This window comes from Schistocerca serialis, chromosome 9 (genome assembly GCF_023864345.2).
Source record: "Schistocerca serialis cubense isolate TAMUIC-IGC-003099 chromosome 9, iqSchSeri2.2, whole genome shotgun sequence".
In the NCBI taxonomy this organism is placed as follows: Eukaryota; Metazoa; Arthropoda; class Insecta; order Orthoptera; family Acrididae; genus Schistocerca; species Schistocerca serialis.
Window position 1 is genome coordinate 447,390,900 of NC_064646.1, and position 26,001 is coordinate 447,416,900.

Below are 26,001 nucleotides of genomic sequence, written 5' to 3' on the forward strand. Positions count from 1 at the left end.
TGCAGTTGTATCTGACCATTAGAAATCGGTCAGATTGTAGGTCGGTTGTGAACCGTCCCTAGGTTGTGTTGCCTTCCGATTAAGAGGTTGTCTGTGTGGCTGCCTGTCTCACGTATACGTGCGGTAGTGTTACCTTCCCAGGCCGATACTTGGAACCTTCTCAGCGCCGTTCCTTGTGTTTTACATAGTGATTTCCTTTTTAGTCTTAACTACGCTGTGTGGCCTTCAGCCAAGTTTTAGCCTGTTAAAATTGCAAGGTTTTTCTTCTTAGATCTTAAGCCGTGAAAAAAAAATTGTTTCTTGTTTGGTATGTGGCCTTCATCCGAGTTTCAGCCTTTCAAAATTAAAATTTAAAATTCCTTGTGTCTAGGCGCTAAGACATAAATTGGTTTCAGGTTGGTATGTGGCTTTCAGCCGCGTTATCAGCCTTTTCAAATCAAAAGCTGAAACGTTGTGTCCAGGCCTTAAGCCGTAAGAAATATTTTCTAGTTTTTATGTGGCCCTCAGCCGAGTTTTCTAGTTTAAATTAAAAATTGGAAATTGCTTTGTCTGGGCTTTAAGCCGTGTGTTTGTTTGGGTTTCGTATGTGGCCTTCAGCCGAGAGTTGTGTGAAGCATTTTAGGATAAAGCCTTTAGTCGAATTTAGACGAGATTTTAGAACCTCTTCCTTTTAGGCCTTAAACCGTAAAATTGTTTTCTGCATGGTGTGTGGCCTTCGGCCGAGTTTTAATGTCTCTTAAATTAAAAATTAAAAATCCTTGTCTTGCCCTTCAGTCACAAGATTGTTATTCTTTAGTAAGAGGCCTTCTGCCGAGTTTACACGAAATATTTTAAAATAAGGCCTCCAGCCTTTTCAAATTGAAAGCTCTTCTTCCTAGGCCTTAAGCCGTTAAATTGTTTTGCTGATATGCGGCCTTCGCCGAGTTTCAGCCTATTTAGATTAAACTTTGAACTTCTTTATCTCGGCCTTAAGCCGTAACGCTGTTCTGGATTAATGTGAGGCCTTCAGACGAGTTCTACGGGAAAAATTTAAGGTAAGGCTTTCAGACTGTTTATATTGAAGGTAAAAGGAAAATGTCTAAAGAACTGAGACCTCCAGAGGAACTCCTAGACCTCAATTCCTCGCTTAGGTCTTGTGCCTTGGATTCTCGATGTGGCGTTCAGCCGATCTAAATTAAATCAAAGGAGGTCTTTCGTTACAATGTTGAGATGTTTGATTCTTGCTTGTGTGATTGTGCATTTTAAGAAATAAAGTTCATATGTTGAGTGCAACTGACAGTAACTTATTTTGGCCCCTTACCACAAATATAACCTCATCCGTTCCGTCCTGCTATCCCAGGGATTTCAGTCAGGAATGTGGATATACATCTTATATTAAATTTCCTTATGATACTGGCGGCTCCGCCACATGGCGTTGTATTAACCCAAGGTCGAAATGCAGTAGGGTTTTGGAATATATACTGTATTCGAACATTATGAAGTACCTCGATGAAAACGATTTATTGACACATAGTCAGCACGGTTTCAAAAAATATCGTTCTTCTGAACCACAACTAGCTATTTGTACTCAAGAAGTAATAAGATATGTGCCACAGGGCTTCCCAGAATTCATCGTAAATTCCGAAGCCGTCGCTAAAATACACTCATATGTGGTCAATTATTGGCAGATTTTCCGACGTTTTTCCGTAAGAAGGCAATCTTGTATGCTTCGAGATAGGTTTTGAATCTCCTGAATAAGGGGCCAGTAAACTGGAGCATGATATCTTATATACCACACTTTTGTTCAACTTTAGAGAATTTTATTTATTATGTGGACTAGAAGATATCCTAACTTATTCACGGTGGAAAAAGATATCGTTATTTCTTAAAAATAGCTGTTCAATTATTTGTGAAATTTGGCTATATAAGTCATGCTTCATTCATTTGTATTCGTGTGCGTAGAGTGCATTTTTTTCTGTGTAGCAATTGACCATGGCAGTACCTAATTATTGTGATAAATTCGGCGGTAATTCTATTTTCTTCCAATTTAAGTGAGTGTGCTTTGCGGAGTGCTGCGTAAATGCTCCATGTTTGTGTGGCGCTAATTGGTGTTATATGTCTTCAGTTTTTATTGTATGTTGTAGATTTTAATAGCAATGAATTTTATGCTATTGTCGTCCTCATGCTACAGAATTAATTTCATACCATCGTGGAAAATATTGTATTGTGTAAGCAGCGCTCGAGTCCCCTCCCAGGTGTAATCATGTACAAGCAATTTATCAGCAAAATACCTCAACTAGTATACTGGTTTTTATGGAGCCTATTTACTACCTTGAAAACATTAATTTCCAAATGAATCAGAGATACATCTGTCAGGAAGCTTGATCTGGACCCTCTTTCTGCTGATAAACTTTCCCATTTCATAGTCAAGTGTTTTAGCTTACTCTTTTCTTACGATGTAGAGGCAACACTTTTACCTTCTCTTTCTAACTGCTTCACACCGCTGTAGACCGTAGTATATCCATTTACAGTTGACTTCCTGATGTTTTCTTACGTTTTTCTGTAATTTCTGAAAAGTTTGTTTCGTTTTGTTTCAAATATTTAGCTGATTCGAGCCCCCTAAGATCAATTCCCAAATGTACTAGAAGGAAGCTTTCCCAGGTTCACTAACCCAATGTCTCGTGCTCCTGTTTCTCACCCAGGTCGTATCCTAATTATCCGTTCTGTTCCCGAAACTAGTCTGGGTACTCCAAGTACGTTTATTCCGTCTCTGAGTGGGGTACTGGCCCATCGCTGCTACAGGAATTTTCCCTTGAGTGATCCTACCACGCACTACATTCTCATCTATCAGCTGGTTTAGCAGCTATGAACTTTTTTTCTGTATTGTGGTTAGCAAACCAAGTCATTCTGATGTTGTAGTGATAATTGTTTGAACACAACAAATTTTTGTGCTTCATGGTGGATCAGTGACGATGTGTTGTCAAACAAATTTGTGAACATATCAGAATTATCAAACGAATTATCTAGAAATGTGGAACACTCAAGATCAGACCAAATATTTACGTCAAATTTCAGGAAGTTCATCATCATTAAAATATCATGATTTAAAGCGGAATTGATCATCAATGGACCAGAGGTGGAGCAGTAGAAATGTTCATATTGAAATCGGTAGAGAACAGTGTGGAGAGGCCAGAGTATCATGTTTGGTCGTTACATGATACTAATTTAAGTAATTGTACATGTGGATTTTCTCTGTGTTACTGAACATTGTAACGGTTAGATTATTCTTGTGTTATTTGGTAAAAATTAGCTAATTAAGACACCGTTTACACTGTACTAAGTTTTGAAATCAGACAGCGAAATTGCTAAGTATTTTTCCGTTTTCATCATACTCGTTTCACCAGATGTACCTATTGTTATTGATATTCGTATGTTTGCATTTCTAGAATTTTGGTCTCTTGTGAAGCAATTCCAATTTTTAATGAAGGTGCTCAAGATCACCTGTAATAAAACTCCGTGGCAGATTAAAACTGTGTGCCGGACCGAGACTCGAACTCGGGATCTTTGCTTTTCGTGGGCAGGTGCTCTACCAACTGAGGTACCCAAGCACGACTCACGCCCCCTCTTCATAGCTATACTTCTGCCAGCCCCTCGTTTCCTACCTTCCAAACTTTACAGAAGCTCTCCTGCGAACCTTGCAGAAATAGCACTCCTGAAAGAAAGGATACTGCGGAGAGATGGCTTAGTCACAGCCTACGGGATGTTTCCAGAATGAGATCTTCACTCTGCAGTGGAGTGTGCGCTGATATGAAACTTCCTGGCAGATTAAAACTGTGTGCCGGAACGACACTCGAACTCGGGACCTTTGCCAGGAAGTGCACACTCCGCTGCAGAGTGAAAATCTCATTCTGGAAACATCCCGTAGGCTGTGACTAAGCCATCTCTCCGCAGTATCCTTTCTTTCAGGAGTGCTATTTCTGCAAGGTTCGCAGGAGAGCTTCTGTAAAGTTTGGAAGGTAGGAAACGAGGGGCTGGCAGAAGTATAGCTATGAAGAGGGGGCGTGAGTCGTGCTTGGGTACCTCAGTTGGTATAGCACCTGCCCACGAAAAGCAAAGATCCCGAGTTCGAGTCTCGGTCCGGCACACAGTTTTAATCTGCCAGGAAGTTTCATATCAGCGCACACTCCGCTGCAGATTGAAAATCTCGTTATGCAATAATCTGTAATAGGTTGCAACAGGGTTTCCAGTAGTCAATATTTCTTTCATCTTGAGCATTAGCTCCAATTATTCTCGGTATTGATCTTGTACCTTCAGTCACTAATAATACAGTGCGTAATTTTGCATTTCATAGTCTAGGGTTTTAGCTTACAATTTTCTTGCGATGCAGAAGCAACACCTTTACCTTCTTTATGTTCCTGCTTTACACAGCTGTATATCATATTATAGCCGTCTACAGATGTTTTCTTATGTGTTTCTGTAATTTCTGAAAATGTATTTCCTTTTGTTTCAAATATTTAGCTGATTCGACTTCCTTAACATAGATTCCCTAACGTCCTAGGTTGAAGCTTTCCCAGGTTTATAAAACCATTGTCTCTTGCTCCTGTTTCTCACCCATGTCGTACCCCAGTTACACGTTCTGTTCCCGAGACTAGTCTGGGTACACCAAGTATGTTTATTCCGTCTCTGAGTGGGGTACTAGCCCATCGCTGCTACAGCAATTCTCCTATGAGTGATCCTACCACCCACTACACTGTCATCTATCAGCTGATTTAGCATCTATGATATAAAAATTTCTCCTGCAGCATCTATGAACTTCTTTTCCTTTGTGAATTGCGGGTGGCAAACCAAGTCGTTCTGATGTTGCAGCGATCATTGTTTCAACTCATAAAATTTTTTGTGCGTCACGGTGAACCGGTGACGACGAGTTGTCAAACAAATTTGGGAGCATATCAGATATATGAAACGAATTATCTGGAAATGTGGATAAGCCGTGGAACTCAATACCAGACCAAATATTTACGTGAAATTTACAGAAGTTCATCATTATTGAAGTATCAGAATTTAAAGTGGAACTGAGCACAAAAGGTGCTGCAGGAGAAATTTTTATATCAATATCTTTGAGAAGAGTGTGGAGAGGCAAAAGTAACATGTTTGGTCATTTCATGATAATAGTTTAAATAATTGTACATATGGATTTTCTCTGTGTTACTGGATATTGTGAAGCTTAGATTATGCCTGTGTCATTTCTTAAAAGTTAGTGAATTGATAGATTATTGTGGAAGAATTTTTTCCAGATGTTAATTGTCTTCTCAACATGGGAGTGAGGTTGATTTTTTCCATTGGTTTCCAGCAAGGTACACGGCTGGTTGTTAAATTTGTTATTATTTAGTTAGTTTCATGTGTAATGCTGGATATGTTTGTGAATGTAGTTTTCATTATGACCCTACTTTGACTGATATTATACTTATGTACAGAAGTGCATGACAAAACTATATTGTGGTGCAACTGAGGACAGTAACAGCATCACCAACAAAGCCATAGGCACGTTATACCTCTCCGCTCCATCTGTAGAACGAAGGAAATAACACTGACGACCAAAATGCTGAAACTTAAAGAAATGTAAAATCTGTGCTTCTGTGTAATGTGAAACATGGAAAGTGACAAAGCAGCTAATCCCTAAGCTGCAGACATTCAACAACAGATTTCTATGCAACATCCTGGAGATAAGGTGACCAAATGTTACCTCTAACGAAACACTCTGGGAAAGAAGCAGCAAGAAGATAGCTGAGCTGCTGATAAGAAGCAGGAAGTTGACATGGTTAGGACCCACATTTAATAGACCAAATAAACACATTGCGTAGGAAGCACTTTATGGGATGCTGCATGGACGATGGGGACGAGGCAGGCTCAAGAAGGGGTGGAGATTATCAGGTAAAGCACAAGGTCAACACCAAGGAAGAGGATGGAAGAAACTGAAAAATATATCAGAAGACAGAGCAAGATTGCAATCCCTTATTGCAGGCCAATGCTGTATTATTATCTCATTTTTTTCATTTACCTATCTAGCTTATCCTTTTCTGCTGCTTCAACACTCTGAGAACTACTCCAATTACATTTTTATAATTTCAATATTATCTCACATTTACCAAAAACCTAAGTACATTTTGGATTACATACTTCAACCATTCTGTAGCTTTTAAAATTGAACAGGCTTCTTTCTTCATCCAACTTGCTACAGGCTCAACTGACACGTAACTCGATTAATTTTAATTCTGCTAATTATTTCGATGACATAAATGTTACGGTGTTATGGACAAAATTGTTGCTGTGTTGAACAATAAATCCTAACAAAAAACATTTCGAATGTAAGAAGACGGTAATTATTTATCATTCACTTTTCTAAAGTGAGGTACTAGCATCATTATGTAGATAACAGGTATGTGTAAGGTACAATACCGTATGTACATGGATGGTCTATGTCTTTTACTACTATGTTTTCCTTCATTTAGATCATCACTCTAATGATAAACCACAACGAATCACTTAAATAACTGAAATACATGCATTGTAATTATCAAAAGGGGACCCGCAAATACTGTGTGGGGTAAGCTCTCTCATGGTATCACCGACTATAAGGTGCATATTTGACAGAATAAATATGCTACGAGATTTTCCTGTTATCCATTCACTGTTAGCTACGGGGTCAACATTGTTATGTTAGCTTTGTCAGAGCTAATGATATTAATTTGTCTGCAGGATTCCCTACTTGCAGTCATTACTCAACCTGAGCAGACACTGTGTACCCAATCTGTCTGTGTCTAGTGTAGATATGTTGAAGTGCGAAGACATTTTGAGAATGTTTGCGTAGCATCTAATAGAGGCGGGAAGTGGGTACCAGCCCGGTATTCACCTAGTTGGATGTGGAAAACCGCCTAAAAACCACATCCAGGCTGGCCAGCTCACCAGCTCTCACCATTAAGCCAAGATTTAATCAGAGGCTGGCTCGCCTCCCCGTGTCCCGGAAGCTGATGCTTTAGCATTCTCGGCTATCTGGGCGGGTAAACACTAATTACTAACGTTAATTTTCACTAAATGCTTTTAATCACATTTCACTTATTAACAATGGGAGTAAGATGTTATCCTCTGGCTGTCTTTACTTTTATGCAACAGGAAAGCTACTCAGGATTCATTTAAACTGACAATGGTGCACACAGATAATTTAACACAAGACTTGCATTACATTATTCCTAGGATGGCACTAAACTGTGCGAAAGGTGCTGGAGCACCTCTATGAGAGTCGAACACAAAAGAATTTCAGCAGCCAGCGAACGACACCTGAACCACATGTTACGTCATCAATTTCTTCTTCAGTGTCGCATTCGTTAATTGCCAGGTTTTCCAGTGCTTGCCACCGCACAAGACCTGAACCATGTCTTACCTCGTCCGACTCCTTACCTTTCTCTGCATCTTCTTCTTGCTCCTCCTCCTCTGGCAGCACCTCCAGCAGCCGGCGTTCTCTGGGCACAATGTCCTCTGCTCCCTCCTGTGGCGGCGGCTGCTCGAAACCCCCACCTGAGGAAGAATAAACGTGACAGATGAAGAATTGGCCATTATACTGTTTATAAATCACATGTGATTTATCGCTGTTAACTGGGCTTCCAACATTCTGAGTTTCAGGGATCTACTTTCGTACGCAACCTAATGGTCTGGTATCATGACTACATACGAATTACATACACGAGACACCTTTCTTTTAAACGGATAAACTCTCCCCTGCCTCGCTTTGTCCTCTACAATGCTACTTCGCAGAGTCATTTGCACAATATATTAAACGATTCTCTTTTCTTCCTGGTTATATATCATTCTTACTTACGCTTTCGCCAAGAGCGCATCACATTTACTATTTCTTCCTCAAAACACAAGAACAAAATTTACACCGATATAAGGCAAATTCGTTTCTCTTTGTAGAGATATATGAGATATAGCTAACCGGATTAATGCTGTCAAAGTGTTCAAACCCTTTTTCATCTCAGTAGTCTCACAGAATTGCATTATCACATTAGAATGACATTGTTTCGTAGTTGTCTGATATCAATATGCAAATCAATGCCCTGATGACCATGTATCAACTGCTACCATTTCTGTTCTAAGCATTTAAGTCACATTAAACAACGTACGTACTACATGACCCAAGAAATGAGGGAATAGTTGTCTTAGTACTACGATGAGAATGGAGACAGAGAAATAAAGTATTGAGGAACACCAAAATTAGAAACAACACCTTCTCGGTGCGTATTCCCAAAACTGATTATTCTCCCTCCTTCACTATTCTCAAGCTAGTGTGTAGTTAATATCCCTCCACAAATATTCCTCAATTACGTAAAGGAATCAGTCGATTCGACACCTCAAATAAGTCTATGAATACATCACAATTTAGGTATTCTATTTACAATGAAACAAAAAAATTCTAGAATCATCATGCTGCACAAAATCTCAGATAATGTTCTACCGTCTTGAATCATTTAGTACCAATAGAATTGACCTCTAGACGAGGTGTGGGTACTTACAGTAATATTCCGGCAAACCCGGCCAGTCGCCGTCCCAGGGATTCTCTTCTTCTTCCACAGGATACTTACCACCACAGGAGCCTTGAATTAAGTTAAGAACTGCCTCCAGCTCATCCCTGGAGTAACTGTGTACCAGTGGTACACAGCGACAGTCCTCCAGACCACCTCCTGTCTACAAAACAATAAAATAATATGTGAGATTCATTGAAATATGTAATCTATAAGAAAATTTTAGCAACGTGTGTAAATCCGTAAAACGAACTACAGGTATAGTGATATTCTCCTAAAGCACTATTTATAATGCGAATGCACACAGAAAAGCAGAATATTATTCACACAAATGCTGATGAAACAATTTTAAAGCCAATACTCACAGGTTCATGCTGATTACGTGCATAGTTCGGAGATAGTAAATTTGTAATTGACAAGCCAGCAACGGCCATACCTGTGTACAGACCATTGTAACGTGAATCAAAAAATTATAATTTTATCAAACACGTTTACCGGAACGGTAGAAAATGTAAAAAAACACATTAATTGAAACAAATATAGTCGGAAACGTAAGAAATAGAGATGCGAACGTGGATACACAGGTAACAGGTAGACCTAAAAGTGGGAGGCATACAATATGGGTGCGCAATTCGTGTGTCTACGTGAATACATTTATGTTCACTTGTATTTATCTACACGCCTCTACATTCATAAAGATACAATTACTCACATAAGACTTCCCTACATGTGTTGCCAATTCATATCGAATGCAACGATTCTAACACTAAAGGTCTTTACGAGGGCTTACATCTATCTAAAAACAAAGTAACGTCAACGTACCAGGAATAATAGAAAATTCGTAATTCTCATTAACTTGCTATCAGCGTTTTTACTTCGCTTCATGAGATGCAATATCAAATTCTGTTTAGATGCCACAAACTCCCGTAAATGCAGTACAACAAGAATCACATGCAACTAATGCCGAAGGAATAAAAAAATAAATAAAGGTGACGAATCGCTTTGTGTCGCTGGAAAAAGTGTAATATCGCTGGACGATAACCGAAAAACGTTCGCCGCATCGTATCTCGATCTGCTAAATGCTGGGCAGCTGCTTAAGTTGTCATGTCATTTGTTACAATATCAAATGTCGTACGCGCATAACACGACGTACAGGACATATGTAGCTTTTACACACGTAAGTCTGAGCCGATATGGAAATTTGGCTTACCATCATTCGCAATCCAAGAGCACTCGGCTCGCAAGGCATCGCATCGGCAATCTTGAGCCAACTGACAGGGATCGTTTCCCCGGAAATGAATTTACCGATCGTCAACTGTCTTCAATTGTTGCGTGCGCAATGACGTAACACGGGTGCTATGTGCATCCGATTCAGCGAGAAGCCACGTCATATGGGAACTGCTTTCGCATCTGCTAGAACAATGTTCTGATGTGGAACGTTAACACGAGATAGTTATTTCACTGAATGCCTGGTTTTATCAGTTTTTGTATATATTTTTGTGTTTCGCAGAGTTCTACTTTTAATACGATGTGTGAATGAGCAACATTACTTTGATATTGTATTACAAGAAATGTGTCTAGCGAATATAGTGATTCAGGATACTAATGCAACAGCGTTGTCCGCCTAATGGGGTGGTACCGAAATGTAACTTATTGATTTCATTAGTCGTAATAAGTAAACCACCTAATTTCTAAAATCGCTTTGACAAAACTTGCCTCTTGGATATGAAAACGAAACGATGGTGGTGCTGTAAATATCGACCAGTCAGTAATTTCCAAGATGATGGCCAATCGAAGCCGCGGGCAGCAAACTATAGGTATCGAAAGTGTGATTCTAAATCGATCACGTGACGGGGGGCGGGCGACATGATGAGTTATTTATGGGATGCTAGGGAATCCAAACGATTTACGACAGTAGTAAGTGGGATTGTTTTGTATTGAAGGCGTTTCTTCGGTCGATTGCCTCACGTGGAAGAATCTAATTCCATGGTTGTGCAATGTAGAAAATTGTTTGAATTTTTATCGGAAATGTGACACACTACCCATATTTTTGTGTGACATTGACAGAGTTTACCCATGTTACGGCAAAAACGGAATGCTACCAGTAGCATACATATCAAATGGACTTTCTCATGACGACAACCTCGACGACGAGTGAGGTAAGTCGTTCATTTGTAATTACAACTATTTTAGCTACTCTCTTATTTTGTCGTGTCGGTAGCGACTACTATAAACATGCCCATAACGCCCGCTACCACATAGCGTAATCGATGTAGAATCGCAGGTTCGATATTTACCGTTTGGTACCCGCGGCTTCGGTAGGCAAACATTCTTGGAAATTACCTACAAGTCAATAGAGCAGTCGAACTCAGGACACTACAATGTCTCTGTCGTTAGGCCTGCATCGATAACAGAGGCCACGGGAGTAAACATCGTGTCACAGTCGAGACAACACATTCGTCTTTATTCCGTATTAAATTCCACATTTTCCAGTGCCTGAGGATTTAGTGCATATGTAATCCGTCAGTTCTGCCGGGGCTCCAGGCTACACGAGCCTTGTTACTCCTACCAAGAGAAATATACCAATATTCTTACGCTATGTTAGCCTTTAGCTCCTAGTCGCTACGCAAAATAGGAAGAGTATTAAACTACTAGTAAAATGCGTTCATCAACTCAGCACCTGTACAATGACGTATTACCGACTAGCATCAAGCTAAGGTATGAACAAAAGTACTAAGGATTATTTGTGAAATCTACGTAAATAATTCCAAGTTTCTCTTAATTCAGACGGTAATAGGGTGGTCAAACATGGAGTGCCTCCATTTCTGCGCACAAATGTTTTGATTGTTGCTTATAGACACGCACGCTGCAGTTGACAGCATTGAAGACCACTGGTCTGGTAAGCAACGTCCAGCACTGAGGCAGCAGTTAGGAGACTAAGCTGGGACTGTTGTCGCTCCGTGTTGGAGTTGAAGACTGGGAAGACCACTGACCGGCTAAAGGAAAATTTCCCCCGAACTTAGAGCGGGCAATGACGCATTTGACAATTTTCTGAAACGTAAGTAGAACGTGACACATGGGAGTGTTTGTGGTGAAACAAGTAGATTTCGCATAAACCAAACTGAGAATTACACTGGAAATACTTTTTCCGGAGAGAGAGAGAGAGTTGGGCGGGGAGGGGGGGGGGGGGCATGCAGTGCTTGCCTCAAGATGACAGTATATTCCAATACGTTGTGAATGTCAGTTAAGCAAAAGATAAGTCGTTAATTGATGCTGTGGTTGAATTTGGAATTTAGTGAAAGGAACACTTGCAGCAAGGCCCATATTCCAAGTAGCAGTGGACAGACTGCCAGGAATCGAAGAAGACACCTGATAGATTCGGAGATTCTTATGGTTGAGTTCAAAACGAAGCAGGAGTAAAACTTTTTTACGATGTAAGTCATGTCCATGAATCGAAGCGAGCCAGAAGGTAGCATTGCGGTGAGCCAAAGACATTTACCAGGGAATAATTCTTTAATTCGGTTATTTTCCGACGCCATCTTTATCAAGGCGTTGAAAATGTGATAGAATGATCGTTTAGATTATTACACTCTTAAAACGCGGTTCCAGTTTGTTGATTCAGTAATTGGAACAACGTCAATGTTTTGTGATTTCACCATTGTAGTTAGTGCCCGTCATTATCCCAAGGGCATTATTACCTTTGATATGGCAATTTATCTATTCCATATTACAACCCAGTATAGCTGGATTGATTACGTAACCGAATTGGTATTATCAAACGAATCCACTACATTATTTTGTAATCTTAATACAAATTTCATTTTCACACACATAGTAGTCTCAGCAATCGAGGTAGCAGCAACAGCACATTTTATAATATTTGTGCTGTCTGTCCTGTGATCCCGGTTCTCTCAACACACCTCTAATAAACGAGCTGAATGAGGCTGTTATGATATGATTTTCTGTAAACAGCGTGATGGTGAGACAGACAAGGCCACGTGATTAATGTCTGTGCTTTTGTTACCTGCAAATAGTAGCAATATTGTGTATCGTAAGATCCAGCATCTTGTTAATCTAGCTGACAATGTCTCAGCAACCGACGTCTGACATTTGATGCTACGCACTCGGATAACAGTACCATGTCCCTCCCTCCCACCTTGCGGATGTCTTAACCGTTGGGATAGTGACGACACATTTCACTGTGCTCATACTATTTAATTATCGACACATGTGTGGGTGGAGAAGAGCAGTGTGTGTAACGTTCGCCATTTATAACTGGATGAGACGTTCGAAGTGGCCACCGCGACATGTACAAGTAGAGTGGAATACTGACCAACATGAAATCATTCCCTGCACACAGGGCTTCCGTCGCAGCAGGTTTCGTATCAAGAACACACAAGAATTAGATTATGAGATACAAACGGCTGTTAAGTCTTCGAACAAAGCTCGGTCTGCGAATTAGTTAATGTACTTTTCCATTCGACGTACATACCAGCATGTTTCGGTATGTGGAACTATGACTGAACTGATGTACAGTGGTGACGTCCTCGACGCTTAGTTACATCCTTGTATCGGTCCAGTGGTAGTGTGTATCCTCGTAAATAAGTGTTCGAATAGCTGCTATTTGCCTTACAGATCAACATCTGCAATAGTGTCCCAGTCATCACCTGGATGTCCCCGTCTAAATCGCAGAGGACACAGCGAGTTCTTCTCATGAGGTGATCTCATACTCGGAGTACCATTTATGTGCTGATCATAAATCTGCAACGCAATTATCGCCTATGAAATTGTCATTAAACTCCAATGAGTTGGAAGTTTTCGATGAGGTGGTTGACGTTCCAGACTTGAGTCTCACAAAATACTTTCCTCACGTGATCCATGGTATTCTAGTAATGCATATTTCCTGAGATATCCTACAAAAATTTTCTTTCTTCATTTCTGAGGGAATAAAGCGGACATGAATGTTTTTCGTGAAATGAGTAGACTATCTAAACGAAGAAAGTTTACTCTCCCTGAGTATTGTTAGTATAGATTTGTGGCCAAGAGGTATTAATGTGAAAACCATCATAAAACTAAAGTATGATCACTGAGTAATGGTGATATGCTTGTAGCGATTAATAGGAAAGACACGAAAATTTATTAGCGGCCATATTGTACAGGTATGGAAGACGTACTTAACATGCACAAGAAACATGAATCTGGGGCGCTGGAGCTAATGCTGCGAGGTGACATGTATTGAGCAATATATATTAAATGTCTTATAATTATCTAAAGCAATTGTCGTAGCCTATGTGAGTCTTCAACGTCCCCACTTCCGTTATTTACCACGTCAATTGGAGACAACAAATTATCGTAGCTGCTACTGTGTAGTAAATAATTACGTTGCGAAGCTAAGTTGTGTTTGACGAATTAATTCGCACATATGGCAGTCTTTAGGGAGTGGGTGTTGGCGATATAGTCTCAAAGGAGAAATGCACTCAAATTCAGAGGATGGAGTTTTAGAGAAGTTTCCCGAGAGGTTAGATGAGTTTGGTGGAATTATTCTCTGAAAATAATGCAAATTATTTCTGTTCAGCTTCATTCATAGCGGAATAGTAGCTACAGTTACAGTGATTCATTTACATTATTTCTTTAGTTTAAATGAAGGATGCTTCAAAGCACATAGAGTGTGGGGAGAAGAATAGATTAATTCTGGAGGAACCGAAACCAGTCATTGGAAATCATTTGCTTGGTAAACATTTAACAGTTGGAAATATTAGTGGAGGGATATACAATGTATGGGTGTTGTGCTTGCTAGTAAAACGTGCATTTTATCAAAATATATGGAAAATGTAAGAAAATAATATCACTCAGACAACATTGTTCCACTCCATATGCTTACTATGGAGACAAGGTTTTACTTTATCGTAATACAGACAGTATTATGCAAGTTATACTTACACAAAGAAAGAAAAGCATATTAAAAGTACTCTTAGTGAGATTCTGACCATATAATAATGCTAACATACACATCCCGGCGTTTGGAATTGTCGGTACTGTTTGCTGTATCTGTCGACACTGAAGATATGTGAGAATAGCCTATGGCAAATTTTGGAAACCAACGAGTTGTGCACGTTAAGTTAACAGTACATTTTCTACTATAAAATCAACAATATACTTCTGGCGTTATTAGGAAGTACGTCTTACTGCAGAAAATTATAGTAAAATCTAAAGTAATATTTTCGGCAACTGAGTTCCATATGTCTACAAAGCAAAATCCATTTCATAAGTTGACGTGCTTCTTACATGTAAATTAGAGGGATGATATTATTCTATTAGTTTCAGCGTGGTGCGAGTCGTTTATATTCCACTGTGTATGTGTTTATCTATGAGAAAGATGTGCCTAGAGCCATTTGCGACATTGTGCTTAAGTTTATGCGATTATTTTACGACCAAACATCTTTTTCCATTTTTATCTGACGTTGGAGGTTAAACTATGTTCTTTTGAAAAGTACGTAGGAAAAGTACCAAAATAAGTCTCATTGGTTTTAGGCATATGTGGGTTTAGGATAATGCATGCTCTCTCACTGCTTAGAGCATCAACTTGCATGTTTTACATGTTATGGCCCACTCAGGGGATAGACAGGAGAGCTTATCTAAGCAAAATGCAGACATCATCGGTTCTCAGTGTAATCACTCCAATTATCAACTGCGAAACGTGTGATACAAGTGATCACGTGGACATATGGGCATATACCACAACGAAATTAACTCATCCAAGGATACTGGTGCGGACGTCCTCCAAGAAAATGTCTTCAGGTAATTCAAAACGATATACAAACGGTCTGCGTTGATGATGATGATGATAACTTCCTGAACAGCCTTAACGGTCACTTTGCGATAGCAAAATTTTATGCAGTCACAGAAATGTGTATCACTGCTTGCCTTATGATTCCTCCATCGCTCACCGATAATAACGCAATTCTTATGAGAAGTAGGTGACTTAAACCTAATAGAGCATTCTAAGTAGGAAACCGGAGTGTATTAAAACCAAATGTGATTTGCCTAATGAAGTGACAAGTGGCACTGGTTCCGCTGCTAGGTAGCACTATTCTCACCTCCACTTCGAATCTAACTAGCGACCATGGTGCCCTCGCAAACACAGATGTGCCTAGTGTTTTCAACCGAATCCCATTCACGCAAATGTCTCGTGAACATGGTACTCTCTATGCTCTGACACAAGTAGTTGTAGCTATTCATGTCTTCTTTTATTTTAATGCATATGTTTCTCAATAAGGCATGCATGTTAAAACTTTGTTGTACGCCAATGGTTTCCCTACAGTTCATTCAAGTAAGACACGCCCTGACGACGACAAGTTGCGGTATCGGATGTGCCACGTACGCTTTCTACACAATTGCTTCCACGTCTCAAGACGTCTTAAACTGTCCTAATGTAAGTCGATAGAAAAATTTCTCTGCCTTGTTTGTTTTGCTGCACATGTGTACTATGTAAGATGTCAGTTCTCGCTATTACTTGTTTAATACTCATGTGAGAATTTTGAACTCCAGACAATATTTATGCGAAAATTTGAATGCCAGACACAATCACAACATGAAACTTTTGTGCTGCTCATTAAAGAACGTGATTTCACTTTTTGCAAAATGTTGTGATTATTTTCATCAGTGAATAGATAATTCGTATTACTTAATGACAAGTATAGGTGCAGGTGATATATAAGAGTATCAGACCATCACACTTTCCTACCAACACTAAACCTTCCCACTCCCACACATCCCCCCTCCCTTCCCCACCCTCCATCCATCAACCTACATTCCTTGTAAACTGTGATACTTGGTGCAATCTGAATGTACTTCTGTTTTACGTAAATCCCTTAGGTGAATGGATTTAGCAAAAAAGTTTTCCCACTCTGCTTGGCACCTAGATGACATACTTACCGCTAAAACGCGTCACCGATGTCCTCTTCAACATTTACTTTAGTAGCTCAGTATCACGGCCACAAGCGTCAGTTCGGCTCCACAGCATTATAGTATGATACCTCACAAAATGATGCACAGACGGCGACAATATGGACGAGAAGCTGATGTTGCAAATTGTGGATAATATCCTGGTGCAGCTAATCTGTGCAGTCAAAGTGCCACAGCTGTTAACAGTAGTACGTACTTAAAGGTTTCAGCTGAAGTTTCGGTTGAAATAATTAATTATTGTACAATATTCTTCTCAATTACTCGTTTGTGAGAGCCCTTCTGTGGCTTATTGCCATTTTTTTCAGTTCAGTTAAAATGGTAGAAGCTTTGCTTATTCTTCATACCCAGTATCCGCATTTATCTTATCCGCTGATGTAATCGTCAGAACAAAAGCAGATCAAGTCAGAATACTTGATACAGGAAACTGATAGCGAAAGTCTGACTCTACAACCAATACAGATAATTTATCGCTGTGACAACATATCAGTTCCTGTTGGAGCACTTAATCAAATGTCGAAATGTGTGTGAATTCCTAAGGGACCAAACTGCTGAGATCATTGTTCCCCAGTCTTAGACATTACTTAAGATACTTTAAACTAAGAACACACACACACCCATGCCCGAGGGAGGACTCCAATAACCGGCGGGAGCGGCCGCGCAGTCCGTGACATGCCGCCTCAAACCTCAGGGCCACTCCGTGCAGCCACTTACCCCAACTACTGAATGTTAAGTACACACTACAGCAACCAGAAAACAATGAATGAACAGTCGTGAGGGACGTAGAATGGTTTACTGAATTGGCTGTAAATGGTGGACAACGCTTTATGAGTCTCGCAATCTCCTGCGTTTAGCCACATGTGGTGAGAGGAAAGACTTCCCCTTAGGTTCTGGGAGACAACACTTCGTTCCAGGTCCGTGGTGCCATTGTCACGGATGATGAAATACGATCAGATTTTTAACACCACTGTCATACTTGGCCCAAGACTGTGCCAAGTGTGGTAGAGATGCGTACTCCCTCCGTCTTCAGGCCACGAGTGGCCTACCGGGGCCATCCGACCGCCGTGTCAACCTCAGAGGAGGATGCGGATAGGAGGGGCGTGGGTCAGCATACCGTTCTCCCGGCCGTTATGATGGTATGCTTGACTATTCGGTCGAGTAGCTCCTCAGTTGGCATCACGAGGCAGAGTGCATCCCGAAAAATAGCAACAGCGCATGGTGGCCTGGATGGTCAGCAATCCAAGTGCAGACCACGCCCGACAGCGCTTAACTTCGGTGATCTCACGGGAACCTGTGTATCCACTGCGGCTAGGCCGTTGCCACGTGGTAGGGATGTGTAGTACTGGAAAACGATAGTCTCTGGTGACCGCAAATTCCATTGATTATAGTTAGATTTTGGTGAAATAAATTCATTCACACACAGAGAAAGTTCAACTAAGGGTGCTCTTAGGCAAGGGAAATAGTAGGTGCATGTTCTTTTCTAAATCTGATCCTTCACGCATGCCGCCATTTGTTTGTCAGATTTCGTGCGCGAATACTGTCACCTGTTGACTGTCAAAAAGAGATTTCAGTTACCCCACAGTAAAGATTTTGAGTTACTATTTAGTATGTGACTTAAAAAAATTCAGTGTGGAGTAAATTAAATTCTGATGTGATGCAGTTTATTAATGATTTATAACAAGATCTCGAAAAAATGGAAACACTATTCCATTCGCATTGAAGATACTTCATTGTTTTCTGCTTCGATCTTCATTGTTGTCGTCAGCAGTCTACGAATTATATTGTTTTTTTTTCTTAACGGAGTAATACATGTATTTTACATGAGATCTTTGTGTATCTCCTAATTGATTCATATGTTGGGAAAATTCACAAAACATTTGTCTGTAATGACGTTTGGAGAAGCGGAAGGGTGAAAGTCCCGTGACTTTTCAAAACAAAGAATCCGTTACTTGGCGTACTCGCATTTTCATACGACTCTTATTTAAAGACAAAGAGTTCTCGATTCCAGAATTTGTTAATATGCATTTCAGTTAGATATATGCATTCAAGCAAAAAAAAAAAAAAAATGGTGATGGTGGAGTGGAGCTGCCGACATTACAATTTGCAACCCAGAACGTCGCTCACTGAGCCACACGCGTCATTACGACTCACAAGCGGACACTGTTATATATAATTATGGCTGATATTTTCGAAGTCACTATTTTTCCTTCCTGTGACAAAAAATCTATCGACGTGGTATGTTACGCAGGATATTCAAATAAAAAGTTTCGAGAGTTTATGAAGGCTTTAATATGCATAAAAGGACGGAAACAAATTTACTATAAACATTCGTCGTAATTTTCGTATGGTGCATTCTGTGTTGTGACACACCATTATACTTCTGTACCTAGTTTTTGTTTCTGTGAGTGGATTACAGCTCCGAATGGAAGCCTACTACTCAAGACGGGACAGGGCAGGTATGGTCTTCTGCTGCGGGAATGCAGGCGGAAGCAGCATAAGGACATGTAATCTCTATGTTGCAAACTAACGACGACGCCATATACCAGCTGCAAAGATGCATCGTATCCCGATGTAGTGTCTTTCGGAAACGGGGTACCTTGTACTAAGAGCACAGGATCATGGCTGACCTGAAAAAGCTTCCCCAAATGATATGGAGCAATGGGTATTACAACATGCGTAGGACAACACTCCAACGAATGAAGTGGAAGAATTCACAAGTGTGTTGTGTGGTGTTGCCTGGAGAGCCATGAACAGTAGCTTTGTCCCTGACGTATGGAGCGAGTCCAGGCTCTGCTGACAAACGAGCGACTTGCCAGGTAGGAGTTCTGAAAGTCGTTTCTCCAAACGAGTGCTCATGATCAGTAGTTAACAGGGCAAGTGTTGTTTGCTGATCAGGTGAGCTTCTGGAGAGACGGTATTCTAATTTTCCGTTATATACATATACTGGCTGAAAGTAACTTGAGCACACATCGAGAGAGACAACACCGGCACACTTTTAGTATCCGTATTTCAACAAGTGCCAAATGGGTCAAGCAACGTTCTACAGAACAATTTTGCTGTTGCTAAATACAGTCAATTCCATCAGATCCCGTTACCTGTGTTACTGTAGGATTTGTCATTATATGAAAGACTGAAATCGAACTACATCCATGATGGGGCAGCGACCTATTTTCAGCTTTGAGTGAGGCTGCACATAGCCCGAGTCTTTTAGGAGTGATGCATTGGTCTGCAGTAGCCAACAACTTGATCAACCCATTCTCCTGAACTTGACTCTGTGGATAGGCTTTAGGGCCAAGTAAAGACCTTGGTGTATGCATTCCCCAGAATGATGTGTGTACAGTATGACAATGCGTGTTTACTGCCTGTGACATAATCCCAGAACAACTAGGGGTGTGCCAAACAATGGGTTACTCCATGAGACCTATGGTGGATGACAGTGCTACAATGGCTGCCGGTAGCGTTGGGCACATGTTGTGATGACTAGTGCATGACCATCGTGATCATTACAGTAGTAGTAGTAAACCATATATCCGAAGAAAGGCATTACGAGCACTGTTTATAGGAAGTTTAGCCTTCCCTTGGTACGTAATACATGCTCTCTGTAAATACAGAAATCTTTCTAACAAACACAGTGTGGATTGAAATCGTTTGCCAAGACGATTATTTCAGCGAGTGGAGATTTATTTATAGGAAATACTCCAGAAGCAACCAACTACAAATGTGAAAAACGTGTGGTAACAAATTCACTCAGACATGGTGTGTAATACATTCAGATACATGAAGTTTCAGGTCACCCACTTCCTTCTGATTGGACTTTTCAGAAAACATCTAGGAGGCAAAAACTTTACTCCAAGGCAAATATTATGTTTATATACACTCTTCGTCACAAAAAATGAAACTTCAGATTTCAAACATTAGTGAAGGACTCCTCTGCCCAACTAACCTATGCAGCAGGTAGCTTCGAAGTGGCTTGGAGTTTTATATGCTGTTTTGGTCATTGCCGTTTTATATAGTTTTCTACCCATGTGGTCTACAAAAAAGCATAGAATTACATCACTTGCATTAACCCATAGACTCACAGTTGCCAATTTATATAGTTTTCTACCCATGTGGTCTACACAAAAAGTGTTGAATTACATTACAAGCATTGACCCACAGACTCACAGTAAGGGAGAAAATGTAAATGGAGGGAGGTTGCCGCTCACCATACATAAAAAAAACACTGGAGTGGGGAGGGGTTAGGAAGGAGGGGCAGACAGCCATGCAGAAAGGACTCTCTGAGCAGTGGTCTGTTTTAATTTCAGTGCTTCCTTATCTCCCTGTCTTCTTTTTCAGAACAGTGATTATAATAAGGTGGGGCAGTATTAACATTATGTGTTGTTTTACTTCATTCATGTAACGCAATCAAACGTTGTGGACTGACAGCAACACTAGATGCTAGTGCTGTATAAAATTTTTCATTCCACAATAGAAAGAAGAGGGAGCACAAAACGTAATCAGACATTAATGTATAAATGTGAATGTACATGATATTATTTAAACGAATATTTCAGAAAGTATTTCATGAAATAGTGTGTTAGATTTTCTGGGTGTGGTGAAAGTAGACAACTCCTAATTATCCATCCATATCAAGCCTATTAAGAACATTCAAAATGACCAAGTCATCTTATTTTATTTTCAGTTTAACAATATATAGAAATGGGCCTACCAGTCAAATGCAGGAGACAAAAGCCTGTAAGTGGAATAGAATGTGATACTTCTATTTGTTATTAGTTAACAATTCACATCACTAACTGTACAATTAGGGTTTAAATTAAAGAGCACAAATAAAAAGCACATACACATTAGTTGGATGCAGAAACTGAAAGTAGCATTCATTATACATATGTGTCAGTTAACAGTATGTTAAAATACCCAAAAGCATGCTCGTAACACGAAATCAAAGACTGCTGAAAAAGTATCAGGAAAAAAGATGGTGTAACACTTAATCCTCAAAACTAAACTATGTAAACAAATGTTATACAAGTGCTGAAATTTACCTGTTGTCATAAAAACTAAGCGTATGATGTAAAGAAATGTCTTACAAGTGCAGAAATTTATCTGTTACACAGTTTCTCAAAGTTACAGACTGTACTAACACAGGCCACTCCACCCTATATGACTAGCACTTGTGAATGTGCTACCGCGTAGCAGTAGCCAACCAGGGTTATAGACCACGGATTTTTGTTAAAGAACCTTTATGTGCACGAAACGATGGAGATAGAAAAAAACAATGTTTCTATCCTGGCCAGAAAACTGAATGGAAAGCATAGAGAACATTTAGGTAGTAGAGAAGCCTCTTGCAGATGAAGCAGATGTAAACATCGCAGTTGCAAAACGCTGTATAAAATACTATTACATGTTTTCATTAAAGATAACATAGAATGTACCACATAAGTTAATACAAGGTTGTTCACATTTTAATTACTGCTAAATATCGAGATACACACAATATTTGTACCTGTGATAGTATACACATTGGCTACAATTAGCAAAGCTGCGTATAGGAACAGAAAAACATGAACTTCTGAATAACAATCAAACATAAACTTGAAAACTCAACAAAAATTAGACATTCGTAAACTGAGTCCCAAATATAAAATTTTTTGCTGTGTATCTTGATGTAATTGTTCAGTCTAGAAAAAGTATCAAAACTACACGCAAAGGAAATCATTTTCAGACGGAACCTCGGTCTTCTCCATACTGCTGTTTTCTTCAGCTGCGAGTCCGGCCATCCTGATTTAGGTTTTCCGTGATTTCCCTAGATCACTTCAGCCAAATGCTGGGATGGTTCCTTCGCAAGGGCACGGCCGATTTCCTTCCCCATCCTTCCTTAATCCGAGCTTGTGCTCCGTCTCTAATGACCTCGTTGTCGACGGGACGTTAAACACTAATCTCCTCCTCCTCCTCCTCCTCCTCCTCTTCTTCAGCTGCCGCTGCTGAGGTGTTACTACACTCATTTTCTTCTGTGGGATGCTCATGGCATAGTTTAGGTTTCTTCCATTTAGGCTTTGTAGCTGCTCGAAAAAAATTACTGGTGTGGCCTTGGACTTGTGTTTCATTGTGCCACTGACCCTCACTTTCTCCACCTGGTCATCAGTGAAATAATTCTACAAAAAAGAAGGGAAAGAAAACATTTGTATCATGATATCATAAAAACATGTATAGGCACGACTACACTGAAGAGAGAAAAAAAGAGCAAGACAAAATCTGAAAAGACAGTAAAGATAAACTGATGATCGGCTTGTCAAATTATATGGTATCACTAACTGCATGTCATTCAGTGAGGTGTTGCAGCTCAGAAGGGTCTGTCCACATTCGATACATCGCCCTATTTTTATTCTGTGTTTAATAAGGTGTGATATAAAATATTGCACACAATCAAATATACATGCTATACATGCCAAATGTCACGTCTCACAGTACCATATGTAACGCAATTCGTGTTATAAGCTGCTGGAAAACTAAAATCAATTACTTCACATAGATAAGAATACCTCGTCCGTTTCAAAGGCTGCTCAGTGACTTCTAGCACCTCTGTTCACAGAAATTCTCCACGGCTTCCCTCTTTCCTCATTCTGCAAATATACTAGCACACAAACTCCACCTTCTCCCAAGTAGAAGATGAGGAAGCGGCGCAAAATGGCGGCAGAATGAACAACAAATCGTCAAATGCATATGGCACACGTGAATATCGCAGTTGCCTAAAAACTGTACCGAATTCACCACAAAACTCATTCTCGTTTGTACTCGTGTTGAAGCTCGCAGATCTAACACCTGTGCAAAAAGGTGTCTGAATTAAGTTCAAACATATATACAGAGAATAACAACGTTTGTAACTCTGATTGTTTCCGTTAGTCTCCAAAACAATAATCAAATCTCGGAAAGCGATATGATGCAAGAGAGAGAGAGAGAGAGAGAGAGATACCGGTGGCAGAAAATGGCGTCGCAGCTGATCAGCCAATCACGTGCGATTTCGCCTAAGGCCACTCTCTCCCTGCATACAGGCTCTCTAACCACGTCTGTTGAAATTCAGATGTCTTACATAATTACGTTATACGCACTTCTCGTTCAGTAGTTCTTATGAGCTTGCGGGGTTCTGGAATTCATACCATTACAGCGATGTGCTACAAGCTCAGCTGTAACCTGAGGCATAACAGCGATCCTCTCAACAGTAATTGTCATTTAAGTATCTCCATGGGCATATTTCTTCAACAGCTTCAGTATTAATAAACGCAAACAAAGAGCTTGTGCAGATAACAGCTCACACCAGCTGGGTAGAATGTTTCTGTCTGACTAGGAAAGTTCACTACGCGAAGTCAGTGCACCAGAATAGAGCAGCTAGGTGATACAGTTGTAAGTGCGAAGCCACACCATTAACATATTACTAGCAGCCCTCAAACGTAACTGCTTTAGTGGATCGCAAATCCCAGACCTTTGCTGCATAGAGAGTGTAAACAGGAAGTTTATTTTGTTATGATAACTAATTTTGTGGTGTCACCGCCAGACACCACACTTGCTAGGTGGTAGCCTTTAAATCGGCCGCGGTCCGTTAGTATACGTCGGACCTGCGTGTCGCCACTATCAGTGATTGCACACCGAGCGCCGCCACATGGCAGGTCTGGAGAGACTTCCTAGCACTCGCCCCAGTTGTAAAACCGACTTTGCTAGCGATGGTTCACTGACCAAATATGCTCTCATTTGCCGAGACGATAGTTTAGCATAGCCTTCAGCTACGTCATTTGCTACGACCTAGCAAGGCGCCATTATCAGTTACTATTGATATTGTGTATCATGTACTATCAAGACCGACGTTCACCATTAATGGATTAAAGTTAAGTATTCCACCAGCTACGTACGTTTTTCTAAATTCTAATTTCCTTGTCCTGTTCCAGACCTTACGCCAGCCTGCGTGAGCTAAAACGCGTGCCTTTCGGCCTCCTCTAGTAACCCGGTGTTGGCTCTGCTGCCAACCAAAACGAATTTATCGAAGGTTACCTTTGAACAAGGATTCAGATTGTTACGATTTCCAACTGCCTTATGAGTGATACTGTGGTTATCATTTTATTACATCAGCCATTAGAGGCAGTATAACATTTACTGCTAAATTTGTTGTTTATGGGAAAAAAGTTGATTGAAATCTATTAAAAAGACATAAAGCATGGCTCATTTACACACGCTGATTACGATCTTAACCCCTTAACTTATCGGTACTTTCCTGCCATCTGTACAGTTTTTATGGCAGGTACACAGTGTTTTGTAGACAAGGATATTCTTAAACCACAGGCTGTAAACAGAGATAAAAACCCCGAATAACTAAAACTCAGTTCATATCATTTTAACTACTGACTCATTCCTGACAGAGATCGGGAAGTCAGCTGCTTGCAGAGACATTTGAAAAATGCACCCAGTGAAATTTGTACCCAATATGTCTGTCAACTACTTGCTGACTGTGTCACAACCTACTTGCTACACGAGTCCTACTCCGCCCCCAGTCTGCGTCCTCAGTGGGGTGCTTTGAGGACCTGTTCGAGACGCGTAGACGCCGCCGTGAAAATGAGCCTCAGCGTAAACAAAATTCTCTTTTATGATGTTTATCTATATGACTACTCTGAACTTCACACTTAAGTGCTCGGCAGAGGGTTCATCGAACCACTTTCATACTATTTCTCTGCCGTTCTGACGTCGAATAGTGTGTGGGGGTGGGGAGGGGGGGCGGGGGGGCGGGAGCTAGAGGAACACCAAAGTGTCAGTTCTGGTTTCTATTATACTATTACGATGATAATTTCTCACTATGTTGGTGGACGTCAACTAAATGTTTACGTAACCAGAGAGCAAAGTTGGAGACTAAGTTGGTGGAAGGTCTCGCTGCATCAGGAAACGCCTTTGATTCAATGACTGCTAGTCCAGTTCATGTATCATATCCCAAGCACTCTGTCCCCTGTTTCACGACGAGACAAAACCAGCTCCCGTTACTTGAACTTTGTTGATGCCCTCCGCCAATCCTATCTGGTAAGGATCCCACAATGCACAGCGAGATTCTGGCAGAGGACGTACATTCTTAGTATAGGTATTCTCTTCAGCGTATTTGTTGCATCTTGTGACTGTCTCGCCAAGTAACTGCAGTCTTAGATTTGCCTATCCCACAACGCCATCTACGTGATCGTTCCACTGTAGTTTGTTCGTAACTTTTATTCCTAGATACTTTGTGCAATAGGCAACATTTAGATTTGTCTGATTCATCTTGTAACTGAAATTTAACAGATCCCTTTTAGTACTGATGTGAACGGTCTCACACGTTTTATGTTTTAGGGTCATTTGTCACTTTCCACACTGTATTGATATTTTGTCTAAAGAACTTTGCAATTTGTTTTGGTATTCTGATGATTTTACTAAACGAGAAACAAGCTAAGATGACTGCTCAGATTGTCTCCTAAATATTGAA